Below are 19,433 nucleotides of genomic sequence, written 5' to 3' on the forward strand. Positions count from 1 at the left end.
TCCTTTTCTATTCAGATGCGATATGCAACCATCTCCTACCCCCAAATTCATAAGCAGATTCCCCACAACTTTCCCTGAAGTTGAAACCCTAAAGCTTGAAGTCCTCTCCTAGGATTAAACTCTTAGCAGACTTAAGTATAAGCAAGCAACCTTCCAAATGAATTGTACCAGAGTCCCTTTCACAGACAACCAGCTAAAAGAGCATAGTTTCTGTTTTTAAGCAAAATACTTACCATTCTTCTGGTTTGTTCCTCCATAAAGCTCTCCAAGCCAAATGTCTCAACAGAGTTAAAAGCATGTGTGTTCCCCAGATGTGTCTATTTATGTAATTTAAATATTTGTAGGTGTGTCTCCATCACCAATGATACCTGAGATTGGTATAAAAATTACTGGCTCTGTATTTTAAAGGAAAACTGTTGGGTTGTTTAGAACCCATACTTAGTGTTTAGAGGGGAAAGGGTTCTAGAAAACCTAATGTTAACAGACATGTTTTAATTCATTTTCTTCTACATTTTGTTTGGATTTAAACATTTCCCTGCAATGTTTGCCACCCTGACACAGGAGCATTATTTGTCATATTACATAAGAATCAGAGAGTGATTAGTCCCTTTTCATTCAACAAACTGTAAAGGGACCATATTTATGTAGATCCCATCCTGCAATCAGTGTGTGCATGCAAATCCTGGTGTCTGCTGAGCCTCACTGAAGGTGATAGAGCTCTGTGTCACTGCAGCAGGTTGCCTGTGTATTACAGGGCAAAATCAGTGTTTCATTGAAGTCTCCCCTCACAGAACAAATGGCAGGATTGGAGTTTTTAGTGTGAAGATAACTATATGCACCTGACTCCTGCCATTGATTAGAGATGTATTTTTTTCCTTGTTTGTCACTTCATTCATTTTCTGCATTTGACAATACTTTGAGCCAGATTCACTAACATAATTAAGTTCCTGTCTTTCTGAGCACCTAAATCTGAACTAGGCAGCACTGACATACTTAAAAGCACTGCTTAGTAGTTGCCTGTCTATAGATATCTACGTTCTCACTGTCCAACATGCACAAATCTGCTTAAGTTTTGATGCTGCCACATATAGCTCAGAAGTGTAGCCCAAGCCAAAGCTTTGACAGTCCCAAAGCAGAATTATCATACTTCATGTTCTCTTGCCTATCTCACCAACAGACTGATTCTGTAGGCATGCTCTGAGTGTACTCACAAACAAAGGTGGTCTGTGCATATCTGTGACAGAGAGTGAGAAAATATCCAGTAGCCTCCAGTCTCTTTCATTGAAGTTGTTCCACTTTGTATGAATAACTGGATATTTTATGGATATAACTGGATATTTTATGAATACTCTTCCATATTCAGATGAGTAGCCTATTCACCAAACTATAGAGTCAGTTTCTGTTACCTAATAAATATTTATTTTTTCAAGTGGTTGCTTGTGTTCATTCCATAGTAAGTATGTGTGTGCCTCATGCAGAGTTGTCACATGCCGCTGTGTGCCGGTATAAGAGCATGGAGGTACCCCTAAACCTCCTCATCAACCATTACTCTCAGCAATAGCTACTGAAGAGATCTCAGACTTATCATAAACGCTTCTCTCCTTTATATATGAATTGTTTTTTGTTAGGCATTATTTAAGTGCGAACAGGTGATTGCAAACAGGGAGTTTAGAGAGAGAGTTCTCCAGGTAAGGGAGAAGTGACTACAGGACTCTTGAGGGAAGTGACTATCTGTAGTGTGTGTTGTGTTTGGGGCTTTCTTGCTGTGTGTTGAGTTTGTGTTTGTGAGTGTAGTGTGTGTGTGGTTTTTTTTTCTTTTTCTTTTCCCTTTCCCTGCTCCTTCTCCCCCCCCAACTCTCACAGAGTGTGTGCTGTGACTGGCAGCTGGAAACTGTTGCCTTCTAATTAAAGTGTGAAATCTAGAAGCCTCTGCTGATTTGGCTGAGCCTTGGTGGGGGAGGGACTATCAGGCGGTCCAGGGCTTTATAAAGGAGTGAGTCAGCGACCAGGGAACTTATGAACAGGTGATTGCGAACGGAGTTTAGAGAGGGTGTTGGGAAGGGGGCAAGATATTCTTGCCTTTCCTTTAAACCCTTTTTTAGGACAGCAGGTATGAATAGTGATAGGTCTGTTGTTGTTACCTGCACAGCATGTGCCATGTTTGTCTTCCTCCTGGAAGAAAGAAGGGATCTCATCTGCATTAAGTGCAAGCTGGTCGCCATTTTGGAAGAAAAAATTAGAGGACTGGAGGCCCAAGTGTTGACCCTCCGCTCGATCAGAGAGGATGAAGACTTCCTCGATAGAAGGCAGCGTTTAATCCTGCAAGGCAGGTGGAAGAGCCAGAGAGGGCAGTACAGGATGAGGAAGAGAACTGGCAGCATGTAACTTCTAGAAGGAAAAAAAGGCCAGTACAGGAATGCCCCATTGCTACAGATGTAAGTAATTCTTTCAGGATCTCTCCACAGGCTCTGCGATGGTGAATGCTTTGGAAGGGACCTCTCAAGGAAGAAATCAGAAGGGAACCACTTCTCTGGAAGGCATGGGATGCATAGTCCTAGAGATGGGGGTTCCACAACCACCACCCACAAAAGAAGAAGGCAGGTGGTGATGGTCGGGGACACCCTCCTAAGAGGGACTGAGCCATCCATCTGGACCTGGAATCTCGAGAGGTGTGTTGCTTACCAGGAGCTCGAATTCTGGATTTGACTGAGAGTCTTACAAAACTGATCAAATCTTCAGATTGCTACCCTTTCCTGCTTCTCCATGTGGGAACTAATGATATGGCCAAGAATGACCTTGAGTGGGTTACTGCGGATTACGTAGAGTTGGGAAGAAGGATCAAAGAATTCGGAGCGCAGGTGGTGTTCTCGTCCATCCTTCCTGTTGAAGGGAAAGGACTTGGCAGGGATTGCCAAATTGAGGAAGTAAATGTGTGGTTGCACAGGCGGTGTCGGAGAGAGGGCTTTCGTTTCTTCAATCATGGGACTATGTTCCAGGCACAAGGATTGTGAGGAAGAGATAGGATCCCCCTAATAAAGAGAGGAAGGAGCATCTTCACGGGCAGGCTTGCAAACCTAGTGAGGAGGGCTTTAAACTAGGTTCATTGGGGGACGGTGACCAAAACCCTGAGGGCTGTGAGGAAGTCGGATACCGGGAAGAAATGCAAAGAGGAACGAGGAACAAAGGAGGACCCCTGATTCGAATGGAGAGGGTAGGGCGATCAACTGGTTATCTAAGGTGTTTGTACACCAATGCGAGAAGCCTGGGTTACAAACAGGAAGAATTGGAGGCCCTGGCCCAGTCCAAGAAGTATGATTTGATTGGGATAACTGAGACTTGGTGGGATGACTCACATGACTGGAGCACTGTCATGGAAGGGTATAGACTGTTCAGGAAGAACAGGCAGGGGAGAAAAAGAGGAGTTGCACTGTATGGAAGAGAGCACTATGATTGCTCAGAACTCCAGCATATAGAGGGAGAAAAGCCTCTTGAGAGTCTATGGGTCAAGTTTAGAGGTGTAAGCAACAGCAGTGATGTTGTGGTTGGTGTCTGCTACAGGCCACCGAATTAGGTGGATGAGGTAGACGAGGCTTTCTTTGGACAACTAAGAGAAGTTTCCAGATCACAGGCCCTGGTTCTCATGGGGGACTTTAATCACCCTGACATCTGATGGGAGACCAATAAGGCAGTACACAGACAATCCAGGAAGTTTTTGGAGAATGCTGGGGATAACTTCTTGGTACAAGTGCTGAAGGATCCGACTGGGACCGTGCGCAGCTCACAAACAGGGAGGAACTAATAGGGGAAGTAGAGGTGAGTGACAGCCTGGGAAGCAATGATCGTGAGATGGTAGATTTCAGGATCCTGACCAAAGGAAGAAAAGAGAGTAGTAAAATACACACTTTGGACTTCAGAAAAGCAGACTTTGACTCCCTCAGGGTATGTCTACACTACCACCCTAGTTCGAACTAGGGTGGTTAATGTAGTCATTCGAAGTTGCAAATGAAGCCCGGGATTTAAATATCCCGGGCTTCATTTGCATCTTGCTGGGTGCCGCCATTTTTAAATCCCCGTTAGTGCGGACTCTGTGCCCGCAGCTACACGCGGCACGGAGTAGGTAGTTTGGATTAGGCTTTCTAATTCGAACTACCTTTCCACCTCGTTCCACGGCCCTCTGGTCATTTGCTCTAGGCCTATAGGGCGTAGTAGGGTTCTCCTATATTGGGGTGGCCCCGATATGACTAGAGCCCCCCTTCTTATGCCCTGGGGCTCTGGGGCCCGCCAAGTTCCCAGTCCTTGTTCCCCCAAAGTCTAGCTCTCACCAGTCCGTGAGTCCCGCCGTGGTCGGATCGCCTCCTGCCCCTCGGGCGTGATGGAGGGATGTCCTGGACCTCCCGTACTCCCGGGTGCCTTCACTTCCCCAAGGTCCGAGTGTTACACCGGGCCCCTCCCTTACAGGTTGCTCTGGTGCCGTGGGATCCCCTTTTCCTCCGTGGGGCCAGTCGCCGTCACGGCCCGGCACACTGCTAGGGGAAGGGGGCTAGGTACCTTCTCTGGTTGCGGGGTCTCTCCGGCCTGCGGACGGCTTCTGCTTGCCTCTGGGCTGGTATCTTCTTGCCATACCTCCATGGCCTGGGGTCCCGCTGGTCCAGGCTCGGGTTCCCCGTCACCACTTCCCCCGCTGCCTTGGGGACGGAGGGTGACGCCTCCCCGCTCAACCGCCGCGAGCCCCCCCGGTGATCCTCTCACCTCCCCTTCCTTATCTCGGCGTCCTCTGCCTCCCTCTCCGCCCTCCGGGTGCATCCCCCCCCCAGGTGTGCCGGTGCCACGCTTAAAAGCGGCCGCTAGCTTACCGCGCCGGCACAGCCGGCGCTCACCCGGCCCCCTGCTCGCAGCGCGAGCTGTTAGCATGCCTGGACCCGGCACGGGTGACGAGGTCAGCCCGTCACAACAGGTATGTAGCAAGAAGGCTTCTACAAGCATGTAGCAAGAAGGAGGTGATGAGGGTGTGCGCCCCCTACTGGATGAGGGTGGTAACCTAGTGTCATTGAGCTTTTGGCCATTATCTTCAAAAAGTCGTGGCGATCGGGAGAGATCCCAGATGATTGGAAAAAGGCAAGTGTAGTGTCCATCTTTAAGAAAGGGAAGAAGGATGATCCAGGGAACTATAGGCTGGTCAGTCTTACCTCAGTCTCTAGAAAAATCATGGAGGGGATCCTCAAGGAATCCATTTTGAAGCACTTGGAAGAGGGGAAGGTGATCAGGAATACTCAGCATGGATTCATAAAGGGCAAGTCGTGCCTGACCAATCTGATTAGCTTCTATGATGAGGTAACTGGCTCTGTGGATATGGAAAAGTCAGTGGATGTGATATACCTTGACTTTAGCAAGGCTTTTGATACAGTCTCCCAGAATATTCTTTCCAGCAAGTTAAGGGAATGTGGATTAGATAAATGGATAATATGGGATGGAAAGCTGGTGGAAGGTTGGGCACACTCGGTAGTGATCAACGGCTCGATGTCAGGATGGTGGTTGGTTTCTAGTGGAGTGCCCCAAAGTTTGGTTCTGGGACCAGTTTTGTTCAACATCTTTATTAATGACCTGGATGAGGGGATGGATTGCACCCTCAGCAAGTTTGTGGATGACACTAAGCTAGGAGGAGAGGTAGATAGGTTGGAAGGAAGGGATAAAGTCCAGAGTGACTTAGACAAATTGGAGGATTGAGTCACAAGAAATCTGATGAGGTTCAACAAGAACAAGTGTAGAGTCCTACACTTGGGATGGAAGAATCCCAAGTATTGTTACAGGCTGGGAACCAACTGGCTAAGTAGCAGTTCTGCAGAAAAGGACCTGGGGATTACAGTGGATGAGAAGCTGGATATGAGTCAGTGTGCCCTTGTAGCCAAAAATGGCTAATGGCATATTAGGTTGTATTAAAAGGAGCATGGCCAGTAGATCCAAAGATGTCATTATTCCTCTTTATTCGTCTCTGGTGAGGCCACATCTGGAGTATTGTGTCCAGTTCTGGGCCCCCAATTACAGGAAGGATGTGGATGCATTGGAGAGAGTCCAGCGGAGGGCTACCAAAATGATTAGGGGGCTGGAGCATATGACCTACAAGAAGAGTCTAAGGGAGTTGGGTCTATTTAGTCTGCAGAAGAGAAGAGTGAGGGGAGACTTACTAGCAGCCTTCAACTTCCTGAAGGGACATTCCAAACAGGCTGGAGAAAGGTTGTTCACAGTAGTGATGGATGGCAGAACAAGGAGCAATGATCTCAAGTTGCGGAGGGAGAGATCCAGGTTGGATATTAGGAAAAACTATTTCACGAGGAGGGTGGTGAAGCACTGGAATGGGTTACCTAGGGAAGTAGTGAAGCCTCCATCCCTAGAGGTGTTTAAGTTTTGGCTTGACAAAACCCTGGCTGGGTTGCTTTAATTGGGATTGGCCCTGCCTTGGGCAGGGGGCTGGACTTGATGACCTCTTGAGGTCTCTTCCAGTTCTCTGATTCTAAGTTTGTTAGTTTTAGTGATAGGTTTTAGCTTTAGGTCTTTTTGGACTAGTTTTTCTTTTTCAGTACTGGGATCGGTTCTAGAACGATGCCATGTTCACCAGGTTGTATGTCCAGTTAAACTTGCACTAAGCATTGGCCGGTCAGTGATCCACACCTGATCTATTTGAAATGTTTGGGAAAATCCCACATGAGACAAATGTCGCATTTTAAGGGATTTAAGCCCTGCTCAAAGATTGAGTGGGTGAGGTTCAAATGTTTACTCATGGAGACAGCACTTTGATGCCCATTGGACTCAACGTGGAGAGTGCCCCAACCCATTTGGCTTTTTTATAGAGTTCCTCAGAGATGTCTCCAACTTCTTGATCCCATTTCCTTATACCAAAGAAAATACTTCGATTCTCAAGCCTCATTTGGGAGGGTATGTGACAGAGTGAAGAGACACAAAATCGGTATTTGGGTGATAGTTACTTGCTGGAGCACCCTTCAGCTAAGAAGGAATTGCTGGCTCTGGAGTCTGAGACAGGCCCATTGAGGGCATCTGCTGACATCTTTTCAGCAAAGGGAGCAGTTATTGATGTTCTCAGCCACCCTGAAGGTTTATGCATCCACAAGAGACCAGCTTAGCCTCTTGTTACCAGTATCCCAACTGATGCAAGAAGGTTTACAGTCTGTACACTGTTCCCTCTTAGCAGTGAAGCAGTGCAGCTTCACAGGTGATTAATCAGCCCCGCCCAGTCAGTCAGCTCCATGTACAGAGCCCTGAGCCTCTGACTGGGCAGGGCTGATTAATCACCTGTGAAGTTGTGCTGCTGCATAGCTTAGAGGGAACACTGAGTCTGTACCAATGCTTGTGGTGCCTACCTGTATTTTAACATATGGTACTGTTACCTCCAAAGCTTCTGCAAAGCCTGGGCCAGTAGTGTAGTGGGGGGTGCAGTTGCCCTAGGTGCCACGCTGGGGGGGGGTGCCAATTTAGCCCCCCTCGATTCCCCCATGTCATCACTCGGCTCGCCTGCTCCTCTGCCCGCAGCTGCCGCCTGGAGCCTCCTCCCCACTTCTCCTCCCCCAGCCCGACCCTCCTCCATCTCCGTCAGCGGGTTAGTGCATATGGGGGCCTGGTCCCAAACTGGAGGGGACAGAGGAAGATGCAGTACAAGCTCTCCCCCCTCTTCCCAGGGTCAGGCTCAGCTGTGTGCCAGGTTCAGGGCCCTGCTGTGTGGCGGGTGTGTGTGTGCAAATTTGGCCTTTGTCCCTGGGTGCATAACACCCTCACTACGCCTCTGGCCAGTGTAGTTGGAATGCACATCTCTGATGGTATCCCAAATACCGCCATCCCAGTGCTTGAGCTAGTTATCCCCAGCTCCAATAGGTTCTGCCCAAAATTATCAGATATTTGGGATTTCTCCTCTGAGGATTCAGAGGTGCATTCATCTGTATTTCATCCAGGACAGAGAGCATACCGTCCATGAGAGACTTGTGCAACACTCACAGCAACAACCTTATCCTAATGTGTAATGGCTTGGTCAAAGATGGGTCCCAGGGTATGTCTACACTACAGCGCTAATTTGAACTAACGCATCTAGAACTAAAAACTAGTTCGAATTAGCGTTTTGCTAATTCGAACTAGCATGTCCACATTAAGTGGACCCTGAACCGGGGATAAGGGTGGCCAGAAGCAGTGCCGGCAGGGCATCAGAGGAGGACTTAGAGCGTGGAGCTGCTGTCTCAGGCTAGCCGAGGGCTGTGCTTAAAGGGACCGGACCCCCACCCCGGACAGACAGTTCTCAGAGGTGCCCCGCTTGCAAAGCAGTCCTGACTTGGAGTGCCCTGAGTGCCCACACTGGGCACATCACAGCACTTGGCCATCAGCCCGGCTGCACTTGCTGCAGGCTGCCATCTGGGGAGAGGGGGCAATTGGGGGCTGCAGGAGAGCTTCCACCCCCAGAAGCCCGCAGAGCCAGCCCAGTCCTCCCCATTGGGGGCTCGTACCCATTCCTCCCTCACCTCCTTCCACTTACCCCTCCCTAGCCCCCCCTTCCTCATGTACAAAATAAAGAAAACGTGGTCAAAAATAGAATCTCTCTTTATTGAACAAAACTCGGGGAGACTGGGAAAAGGAGGTGGGAGAGGGGAAGAGAGAGGGTGGGAGAAGGGAGGGCAACTACAATGATCAGAGGTTTGGAAGAGGTCCCATATGAAGAGAGGCTAAAGAGACTGGGACTTTTCAGTTTAGAAAAGAGGAGACTGAGAGGGGATAGGATAGAGGTCTATAAAAGCATGAGTGGGGTGGAGAGGGTGCATCAAGAAAAGTTCTTCATTAGTTCCCATAAAAGAAGGACTAGAGGACACCAAAGGAAAGGAATGGGTAGCAGGCTTCAAACTAGTAACAGAAAGTAGTTCTTCACAAAGCAAAGAGTCAACCTGTGGAACTCCTTGCTGCAGGAGGCTGTGAAGGCTAGAACTAGAACAGAGTTTAAAGAGAAGTGAGATAAAGTCATGGAGATTGGATCCATGGAGTGGTATTAGCCAGGGGGTAGGAGGGCTGTCCCTGCCCAAAGTTTGTGGAAGGCTGGAGAGGGATGGCATGAGACAAATGGCTTGGTCACTGTCTTCGGTCCATCCCCTACAGGGTCCCTAGGGTTGGCCGCTGTCAGCAGACAGGCTACTGGGCTAAATGGACCTTTGGTCTGACCCAGTACGGCCATTGTAAGCTCAGGGTGGGGGTCTCAGTGGACCACCTTGATTTTCATGCACACCTGCTCCTGGGTGGCCAGGCTGGCAGCTCTCCTGCCCTAGACGGCCACTTTCCTGTGCCTAGTGTGGAGGTCGTGGACGAGGTCCACGATGTCTGCACTAGACCAGGTGGGTGCCCGCCTCTTGTGGTCCCGGGCAAACTCCGGGAGCCGCCAGCCTGGTCCCGGGAAGAGGGGGAGGGCTGGGGGACATCGGGTGGCTGGCTCGAGCCGTGCCAGGTGCAGGGTCTGCTATCTGGGTGCTGGCAGGCTTGCACCTGGCACGGGCATCATAGCCAGCCCGTGCCCCTTTAAGGGGGCTGTGGCCGGGAGGCGGGCATACGAGTTTCCCTGGTGTTGGCCAGAGTGGCCACCAGGGAAAGCTGGTCCCGGGAAGAAGGGGAGGGCTGGGGGGCATCGGGTGGCTGGCTTGAGCCGTGCCAGGTGCAGGGTCTGCTAGCTGGGTGCTGGCAGGCTTGCACCTGGCACAGGCATCGTAGCCAGCCCGTGCCCCTTTAAGGGGTCCGGGGCCGGGAGAGGGACATACGAGTTTCCCTGGTGTTGGCCAGAGTGGCCACCAGGGAAAGCTGGGGAGGGCTAGCCTCCCACTAGTTGGAATTAAGGGGCTACACACCCCTTAATTCGAACTAGTAAGTTCGAACTAGGCTTAGTCCTCGTACAATGAGGTTTACCTAGTTCGAACTAAGCGCTCCGCTAGTTCGAATTAAGTTCGAACTAGCGGAGCGCTAGTGTAGTGCCTATCAAAGTTAATTCGAACTAACGTCCGTTAGTTCGAATTAACTTTGTAATGTAGACATACCCCCAGGCCCATATAAGTGTCTATTCAGGAATTTCAGGACACCATGGGGCATCCCTCCTCCTGCTAGGATTTCCCCCACATTTCTACAACCATCTCCTTCTTTGTCTTCAAGACCACTCCAGGGCACCAAGAGCACTATTCGCTGATATCTAATATAGAGATCCTCCTTACCCCACCCAGAAAAGCAAACAGAAAGGAAGCATTGTATCCAGTCCAGGTGGACTTGATGAATTCTCTAGTTTCCTGGTTGCACCACTGTAGCTTTGTGCCAGAAGTTGCCCTCTCCATTTGTACTCTGTGTACTATGCAGTCTAGACGGGCCAAATTTCAGAAAAGGCTCTTCCAACAAAAGCATTTTGCGTATCTTTTTCCAATAGATTCTCGCAGTCTAGCCGTACCCTTGGGCTACGTCTGCACAGCAAGCTTTTTGCACAAGAACACTTGTTCTTGTGCAAAAACTTGCGGAGTGTCTACACTGCACATGTGTCCTTGTGCAAGTACATTTACAGTAAGGCATCAGAACAGAGGGCTTCTTGCACAAGAGTTATTCCTCTCCCCACAAGGAATAAGCCCTCTTGCGCAAGAGCGCTTGTGCAAAAAGGCCAGTGTAGACGGGAACAGGGGTTTCTTGCGCAAGAAACCCCTATGGCTAAAATGGCCATCAGAGCTTTCTTGCGTAAGAGAGTGTACACACTGCCATGGACGCTCTTGCGCAAAAGCACATGGCAGTGTGGACGTGCTCTTGTGCAAGACCTTTTGCGCAAGAATTCTTGCACAAAAAGCCTGCAGTGTACACATAGTCTTAGTCCTACAGATCCTTCCTTACTTGGTTCTGGCAAGTATGCACTGATCTAAAATGTGCACCAAAACAAAGTCTCCACTTGAGCAACACTTGATCTTTATGTCATACATTCACAGTCCCATCAGGATCTGTACTTTGATTCAGTGAGTAATGACTTTTTCCAAATGCTTTTGAGAGGTGTATGGTCAGATCATACATCCATGGTGTAATTGTAAGTATATGGGTGACCTTTTTACCATTCCAAAGAGTATTGCTAACAACTGGGGTTTTTTTCAATTTGAGCACAATCCTTCTGTCACAGACAATGTGTTTGTGTTTGCAATCACAAGTTTGTCCTCCTTGCAACATAGTAGCCCTAGACCCAACTCTGATGCATCATGTTGCAACCTGAGGGCTTTCTCTGCATTGTAACATTTCAAACTGAGAGCCTTCCCAATCGTGTCTTTTACATTCTGGTATGCTTGCATGTGTTGGTCTGTCCATTTCCACAAGTGTCTTGATGCGTCAGCTATCTCAGGATTTCACAGCTCTTCAGACAGATGGTTGCAAAACTGTACTAAATAATTGGCATTCCCAGGAATTGTGGGACTCCTAACATTGTTGGCTCTTAGCATTTCTCTAATTGCCTTCACTTTCTCTGGGTCTGTTTCTAGGCCTTTGCAGGTTGTCAGGGTGCGCGCTCCCCACCGGGCCTCAGTGCCCCGACTGTCCTCATCTAGCCCCTCTCAGGGCAAATTACAGTCTGTACGGGTTGCTCATCATTGGCATGGGGTTATCTCTACTGCCCCGCTTACCTAGGCTGCCTTGTAATCCGCCTCCGAACCCTGGGCCTTGCCTCCGGCCCCTAGCCAGGGAGAGTCTTGGCTGGCTCTCTCCCAGCCCTAGCTGGCTATCCCCAGCTGTTCACCCTCCTGGGAGCCCCTGCTTCCTCTGCAGTCAGCCCTTCACTGGCTCTCCCCCCTAATCAAACTGTGCTTCACTAGATAGCTGCCACCTGGGCTCTCACTAGCCCTAATGGCCTCGGCTGCCCTCTCTGTTCTCAGCCCTGGCTCAGGGCCTGAGTCTTGGCCTTAAAGGGCCAGTGCAGGGCAGGCGCCCTGTTACACAGGTCAATAAATGTCCAATCTATGGCACACTAGTTATATTCAACCTGAGATTGCCTACGTTCAATTCAATATTCTTATGTATAACTGTAAAATTTTAATTTGTAGTCATGATCTCATTGCATTTGTTCAGATTATCATTCTCTCATACTATCAGCACATCATCTGCTATTGTCTGGATTCCCACCAATGCTGGGGTCACTCTGCTCTGGAATACCTCTGTTGGACTGAGTCCCACTAGAAACTTTAATCATCAATTGATACCTCCCAAATGGAGTTGGTTGTCAAGTAATGTGATTCTTCATCCAGTTCAACATGCCAGAATCCCTTTTTTATATTCATACTGTGAAACATCTTGCTTTAGACACATCTGGTAATATGTCCTCAATTGTTGGCAGAAAGAAATGGTCCTTTTTCTCAGTTCATTTAAAGGCTTTGGGTTTATGCTTATTTTTAGTTTTCCAAATGGTTTTCTTACAACTCTCTAGTCTGGCACCCTGGGGACCTGACCTGTTCCAACCAAGAATATTTTCTGGACTATGGGAGGTCAATATTGTCTAGAAGCATTACCAACACTTCCACTGCTTACTGGGCTATTAGAGGACATTTAGGGGTAAATTAGATCTAAATAACAGCACAGAACACTGAGAGCTAGAACTGGTGGCTGTAAACAAACTTTATGGGATTGTGGGGAAACTTGGCCACACCCATGAAAAGTGGACATCCGGCTAACTTTAAAATCATTCTGGACGATGGATGGTTCTGAATGAGAGAGTTCTGGATCAGAAGGTTCAACCTCTAACACAAGACTGCTTCTCCCTCTCTGCTCTTCTCTATAGGCTGCATGATTCTGTAGGTTCAGCAGTTCTTCATTCAGTGGCTGTAATAATGCGATGGCTACTTTTTTCTTTTTGACAATTTAACTGGCTTCACGCTGGTGTCAGTCTCTATTTATAAAAATAATCTAACTGTGTCTTCCTGAAACATGTTTCTATGCTCCCTCTGTATCACCTTCTGAGCCCAGGCAATAACATTCAAAATATCTTCAGTCACCCTGCTATCCACTTTCATTTCTGGAACTGTATTTTTATCAGGTTCATGTCTTAGATATCCTTGCTGTCCAGAAGTGGCACTGCTCTTTCACTATCTAGGTGAAAGATCACAAAATCTAGTCTGCATTTCTTTTTGTCCCTTGGATTTATTAATTAAATTTTACATTTCTCCATGGGCAGTAACGTGGTATAAATGTACAATGTTAACAGCTGTTTAGTCTTTGATTCAAATATCTAGGTTCACCAGACTGATTTGGATAATGTTACAATTTACACCACCAACTACTTGAAATTATATAACTTTCTTTCCAAGTAACATGGCTGCATGCAAATGTTTTTGGTTCTTACTAGTGTCTCCTTTCACTGTGTATACCAGCTATTCAGTCAGCCACATAACATCCTCATACTCAATGTTGATCTCTTCAGTTACTGTGTACACCTTGGGTTTTTTCATCTCTGGACACACGCATGACTGCAAAATGATTAAATTTGTCACAGATGCAGCATTTTTTCTCGTAAATCAGACACTTACCATTCTAACTTACATGTTTTCTCCAAGCGCATTTGTATGTGTCTGTATCATTATCATCTACTAATGTATCTTTTTTTATTTCTCTTTTGGATTATGTGGACAGTTTCTTCTCTCTGTCCTTTTCAGGTTTCTAATCCTCTCTCTTTTGTATAGCTCTCTGCAGCCCTACATATTTCCAAGCTTCTCCACAAAATCAAGTCAGCTTCCCTCAGCATCTGCTCTCATACGTGCGATTTTCATCCCATATATGCTATCCAGTCTCTTATCAATGAATCTTTAATATTTCTAAAATTAGAACTGTCTGCTAGCAGTTTGAAATCAATGTTGTTCTCATCTGCACCCTCTGCTTGAGCCAGAATAAAGAAATGATCTTTCTATGGTTTCATTCAGCGAATATCAAAACAGCCTGTTATTCCTTCTAAGGTGCGTTGAGCTTGGAGAATTTCCATGCACAAAGTCTCACTTCTCCCTCTCTCTCGTTCTTTCGCTCTCTCCCTTTCCCCCTTTCTCCAATAAGGTAATAAAACAGTTATATTTTCACAGCATCCTTTATCTGCCAGAGCAATAACTACATAGAGGTTAAATTCCTCTCTCCTACTCTTCCATGCCTGAGCTAAATTCTTACAGATTTACAGATTTAATGTCCCTGCAGCGTTCAGACCTTCCATTTTCTGTTATCAGCCTTTTCTTGTAAAACAAACCATGTACTCACAGAAGTATTCTGTCCTCTGCAGTGCAACTCTGAATGGTCTCTCCCTGCTGTCTGTGATTTAATTATCACTGCCCCCGTGTTTTGTGCTTTATGACTGCATCATCCTCCATATAAGATCTCATTCTAACATAAGGTTAATTTACAGACTCCAGCTTTATTGTGGCTGGTGAGATCATGGCTTCTTCTGCCCCATGGCTTCTCAGAGGGTTTCCCAGGAGGTATTGCTTCTAAACAGTTTTCCCCAGGAAACAGTATGCTTCCTGAAAGAGTTTGCTGGCACTCGCATATTGTTGCAGAGAGAAAGTTTGTATATAGAACCCCTGGCATGGTGGTGCGAGTGGGGGACAATAGTACGGGTCATTTAGGGGGGCATACAAATCAAAAAGGCATTCAATGGTAGCCATTAACAACTTTCAGCATGACAATACCCAGGACCTTAACAAAGGCAGGGGGGCGCATCATAATTAGGGGAACAAAGACGCAATAAATAGAAGAACACAATACGTGCTAACCTAAGGAGTTGGGGATACATAATTAAGATTTTGCCACAGGTGCAAAAATAGGTTATTACAGCACTGACGATACCCACCTAGCTCTCAACTCTGCCCATCCTGCCAATAGTTGAAAAATGTTAACATCCAGAATGATTTGTCTCCTGGACTGAAAAAAGAAAAATATGAATGGTGGGACAAAGTGGGGAATTGGGATGCACACAAAGGAACTGGTATGGGGAAAAGAAAGGTAATAGTATGTGGGGAGGGAAATAAGGGGAACATACAGAGTTTTACCATGTGGCAGAGGCAGAAATTGGGGGCTGCACAAAGTCTGTGGCTTGTGGAAGGGCAAGGAAGGGAATAGGCAGAGTACGTGGTCTGAGGGAGGCAGAGAGAAATTTATAGAGGCCTTGAAATAGAGTAGGGTTGAAAGTGTGGTGTTAGATTATCTTTAACATATGCTAACCTGATCAAATTAAAACACAGAGAGAAGTCTAGCTCTTTAATACAACCATTTAGTACATATTAAAGGCAGCACACGTTGCCTACAATAGGGAGTGTAATCCTCAGCAGGTGTGTGACCCCTTTGTCATTATAGGCAAATGCAATTTAGAGCACTTTTGCTGCATTATACCCCTTATCTTTATTCCATGAGAGAATTGTCCTTTCGCTAGGGTCAAATACAGGGCGTCCCACAGCAGAGGGCCAGAAAAACTGTAGATCAGTTTTCAAGTTATTGTGATGTCATTTCCTGCTCCGTTTCTCAAGTCCTCCAGAGTGTCCTCCATCAGAAGATGGGAATGGGCGATAGGATGAATTACTTGATTGCCTGTTCTTTTTGTTCCCTCTGAGACACCTGGCATTGGCCATTGATGGAAGACAGGTTACTGAGCTAGATAGACCTGAACCAGTATGACCGTTCTTATGTTCTTATAAAAAGCCAGTGAAGTCATTGATATTGCTGCTATTTTTCAGGTTACAAAGTCAGTAGACTCCCTTGGTCTTTTTTAAAAATTACATGGTATTTATACATAATACAACAATAATAACATGTAAAAAGCAAAAAAACCAAGTCTAAAGTTGAAATACAGTTTTCATTCAAAACTCCCTTTGTTAATCTGATTCTTATTGCTGTAGAAAAATACAGTATGCAGGCTCAGAGATTCATGGCAAAATACAGGTTGGAAAGCTTCACTCCACTACAAACTATAGGAAAAGTTTTTTACTTCTATTTTAAAAAACAATCAGGTCTATACTTTATTCAATACCCCCCAAGAAATTGCCTGCTCCTTCTCTCCCACATTTCTGCCTCTGATGCAGGCTTTTAAGCTGTGTCCCCACATGCACCAGCTCTTCCAGAGCTGCCTCCCCCCCCCCCCCCCCCCCCCCACTTTCGCCCTCTGGTGTAAATGTGTAACTGCCAAAAATTTCAGTGGTTACACATTTACCAAAAAAAAAAAAAAAAAAAAAAAAAAGTTTTTTAACATCCCTAGTTTCCATTGGCCGGGAATGGTGATCTGCGGCCAACAGGAGCTTCAAGCAGCCATACCTGCAGGTAAATATAGTGCTGGCAGCCTGGGGGGGCTAACCCTGCTGAGCAACATCTGGCTTATTGTCTACCCCTACTCTGATGGGTGCTGCAATTCCAGCAGGTAGCTTGTCGGGAAGACGGGTGGGTACTAATCCACACATCTATGTCCTGGCTCTGGAATCAACCTTATCTCCAGTACCTACTACCTGCATAGAAACTGATTCCTTGCACATTATCTGAGTGCATTTCACCATATTCAACTATCTCAATAAATTATTATTATTTACACAACTACACATAGCTCTGCAGACTTGCATATTGTCACAAGGTTCCAAGCTAATGGAACTAATTCCAACAAAGAGGGGAAAGTCAGAATTTTTCAACTTCCTAGAAATAATTGGCCAAGAACGCAGCAGCAAAAGGTGATTTAACATCCAGTTATGTCTGTTGCAGCCATAAGACAAAATTCCAGGAATGTGAAACCAAAAAGCCAGTGATTTTCTGTGCTAGTCAGATGAGACTACTTTGGCATAACCAGAATACCCAAAGCCATATTCCCCACACCTCCAATAGCTGTCCAGTACCATTGCAATCGTGGGCCTTGAACTTACAATCTGATCTGTAGGGGATCAAGTGGATTTCGTGCAGACATAAGGGTCCCATTCACCTGCAAAGATTTGATTATATGATTAAATTCTTATATTGCAGCTCTAATAAGTGTGTTGAAACAGTACATACATGTGTAATATGTACTATACCTCAAATTGAAAAGGTGGGAATACTCCTTTTCTCATTTAGCCCTTATCCAATACCCACTAGAGTCAATGGGACTATCTCCAGAGATTTCGGGGTATTGGGTCAGGCCTTTAATCAGGAAGGATATGTCTACACCAGCTCGTTAGTTCGAGCTAGGTAGGCAAATGAGGGCAACCAGAGTTGCAAATGAAGCCCGGGATTTAAATATCCCGGGCTTCATTTGCATCTTCCCGGGCGCCGCCATTTTTAAATCCCCCTTAGTCCGAACTCTGTGCTTGCGGCACGAAGTAGGTAGTTCGAATTGGGATCTCTAATGGAATGAGGAGTACTGGTAGTTTGAATTAGAGATCCTAATTCGAACTACCTACTCCGTGCCGTGTGTAGCCGAAGGCACAGAGTTCGGACTAAGGGGGATTTAAAAATGGCAGCGCCTGGGAAGATGCAAATGAAGCCTGGGATATTTAAATCCCGGGCTTCATTTGCAACTCTGATTGCCCTCATTTGTCTACCTAGCTAGAACTAACGAGCTAGTGTAGACATACCCGAACATACAAAGAGGACAGATTATATCATGCAAACTTCCTACAACATGCTAAATCCTGCTTTTGACCTTGTTTTTAACCTTCTAAAATTTTCTTTTTAATTTTAATTTCTCATTTTTATTTCAGCTCAGAAGACCTTTATTTTTGTGAGTTACAGAATTTGGTAAAATTAAATATTAAGGAGCATCACCCACAAAATCATTCCTCATCTAATATATAAAGGAGAAAGTTTGTATGTTTGTGCACTAATAACTTGGACACTATAAGAACTACTACAACCAAACTTTGCATGGGATAACCTTTTATCCAGGCGAAGGTTTTAAGGAACTGTGGGAGGGAAGAGATGAGAGACCGATGCCTCTCCCCGGGGCTGCATGGAGCTTGACAGTGAGGGGTGAAGCAGCTTCCCGGGGGGAAGCGGCGGGGACAATCGCTCACTAACACCAGCAAAGAGATAACCTGTCATCCAGGAGAAGGTTTTAAGGGACTGTGGGAGGGAAGAGATGAAAGACCGATGCCTCTCCCTGGGGCTGCACGGAGCTTGGCAATGCGGGGAGAAGCGGCTTCCCGGGGGAAGCGGTGGGGCCAGTCACTCACTAAGCCCAGTGAAGGGACAAGGAAGTGGAGGGTGGGTTTGAGCACCAGCAGCAGGCATGCAGCTCCCTTCCCCCTCCCTCCCCTCAGGCTCCTCACCTCAGTTATATCAACTGTCAACTTATATTTCAACAATGTATACTGACAAAGCGCAAGAACAGTCACTTAAAATAGTTGGAATTGATTTGGAGACATCTTGCTTTTCACATGGACAACTCTTTGTTCAAGAGTTGGAAGTGGCAAAAATTTGTACATATTTGTTAAGAATAATAAAACAAAAAATATAGTTTAAAATAAAGTTTTTTATGATAACATGTACAATTGGTTGTTTTATACTTTTTTATATATATTTTAATCCTTATAGAACTCGGTGTAACTTTTCTACCATTCAAAAAACGATAATGGACTACTGTTTTTCTAAATTTTGTTCCTCCACTTTCCCAAGCAACACCGGGTAACTCAAGCTAGTTCTGAATATTTTAACCTTCACTTGTTAATTCTACCTACGATTTCTAGAACTGAATATATTTAGAGAAAAAATATTTTCTGTTTTTTTTTAATTGGTTTATTCTCAGCATTTGGAAGCATTTTTCAAACAATCAGTTTCAGAATTTCCCAAGTATTGCTGGTTTCCCTGTGGTTTGTGTGTATCCTTTCACACTGCAACAAGAGAAAGAAAAACACTAGAAAATGTGATTATAAAACTACATCCATTGGCCAAGAAACTAAGGTGAAGGTTTATTACCTCTAACTTATTTTAAAATGTTGGCTTGTTCAAGTAGATAGTGCCCCTTTAAAAATAATTTACAATAAAGAATTCCAACTAGTCCTATGGGCTAGTCCTTGGTACAAACTACAGCATGAACTGGTTTGAAAAATTTCTGTTTTGAAATGAAAAACATTTTAAAGGCAAAATAGCTAATGTTGGAATCTCCAACAAGTCCTAGTCAAACGTATAATGCTGGCAGGGGTTATAGTTTTTGTGAGACATTTCATTTAGATTTATACTGTGCCCAGCAGAGTTTATAACTTCTGTGGACTTCTTCATAGTATGGCTCTTATAAACATTGCAAAATCCACCAACACAGCTATGAAATAAATAAATAAATAAATAAATAAATAAATATATATATATATATATATATATATACACACAAATAGGGCAGGAGAGCTTGTAATTTTTGTGAGACTTCTAAGTTTTAAAATGCCTCACATAAGTTATAATCTTAACTGTCCTAACTGTGATGGCAT

The 19,433-nt window shown here is 45.7% G+C and overlaps 1 long non-coding RNA gene across 1 annotated transcript in view; it reads right to left on the reverse strand.

Annotated features, from left to right (window-relative positions):
* Positions 1-15,248: 15,248 nt before the first annotated feature.
* The window catches only part of LOC142826991 (uncharacterized), a 29,316-nt gene continuing 25,131 nt past the window's right edge, over positions 15,249-19,433 (reverse strand). The window contains exons 3-4 of the long non-coding RNA XR_012901307.1: positions 16,902-16,957; positions 15,249-15,615 (exon numbers count right to left, since the gene is read on the reverse strand). This is a non-coding gene — a long non-coding RNA (uncharacterized LOC142826991). The remainder of the gene's footprint in view (positions 15,616-16,901; positions 16,958-19,433) is intronic.

The sequence above is a fragment of the Pelodiscus sinensis genome, chromosome 1, assembly GCF_049634645.1.
Source record: "Pelodiscus sinensis isolate JC-2024 chromosome 1, ASM4963464v1, whole genome shotgun sequence".
Taxonomy (NCBI): domain Eukaryota; kingdom Metazoa; phylum Chordata; order Testudines; family Trionychidae; genus Pelodiscus; species Pelodiscus sinensis.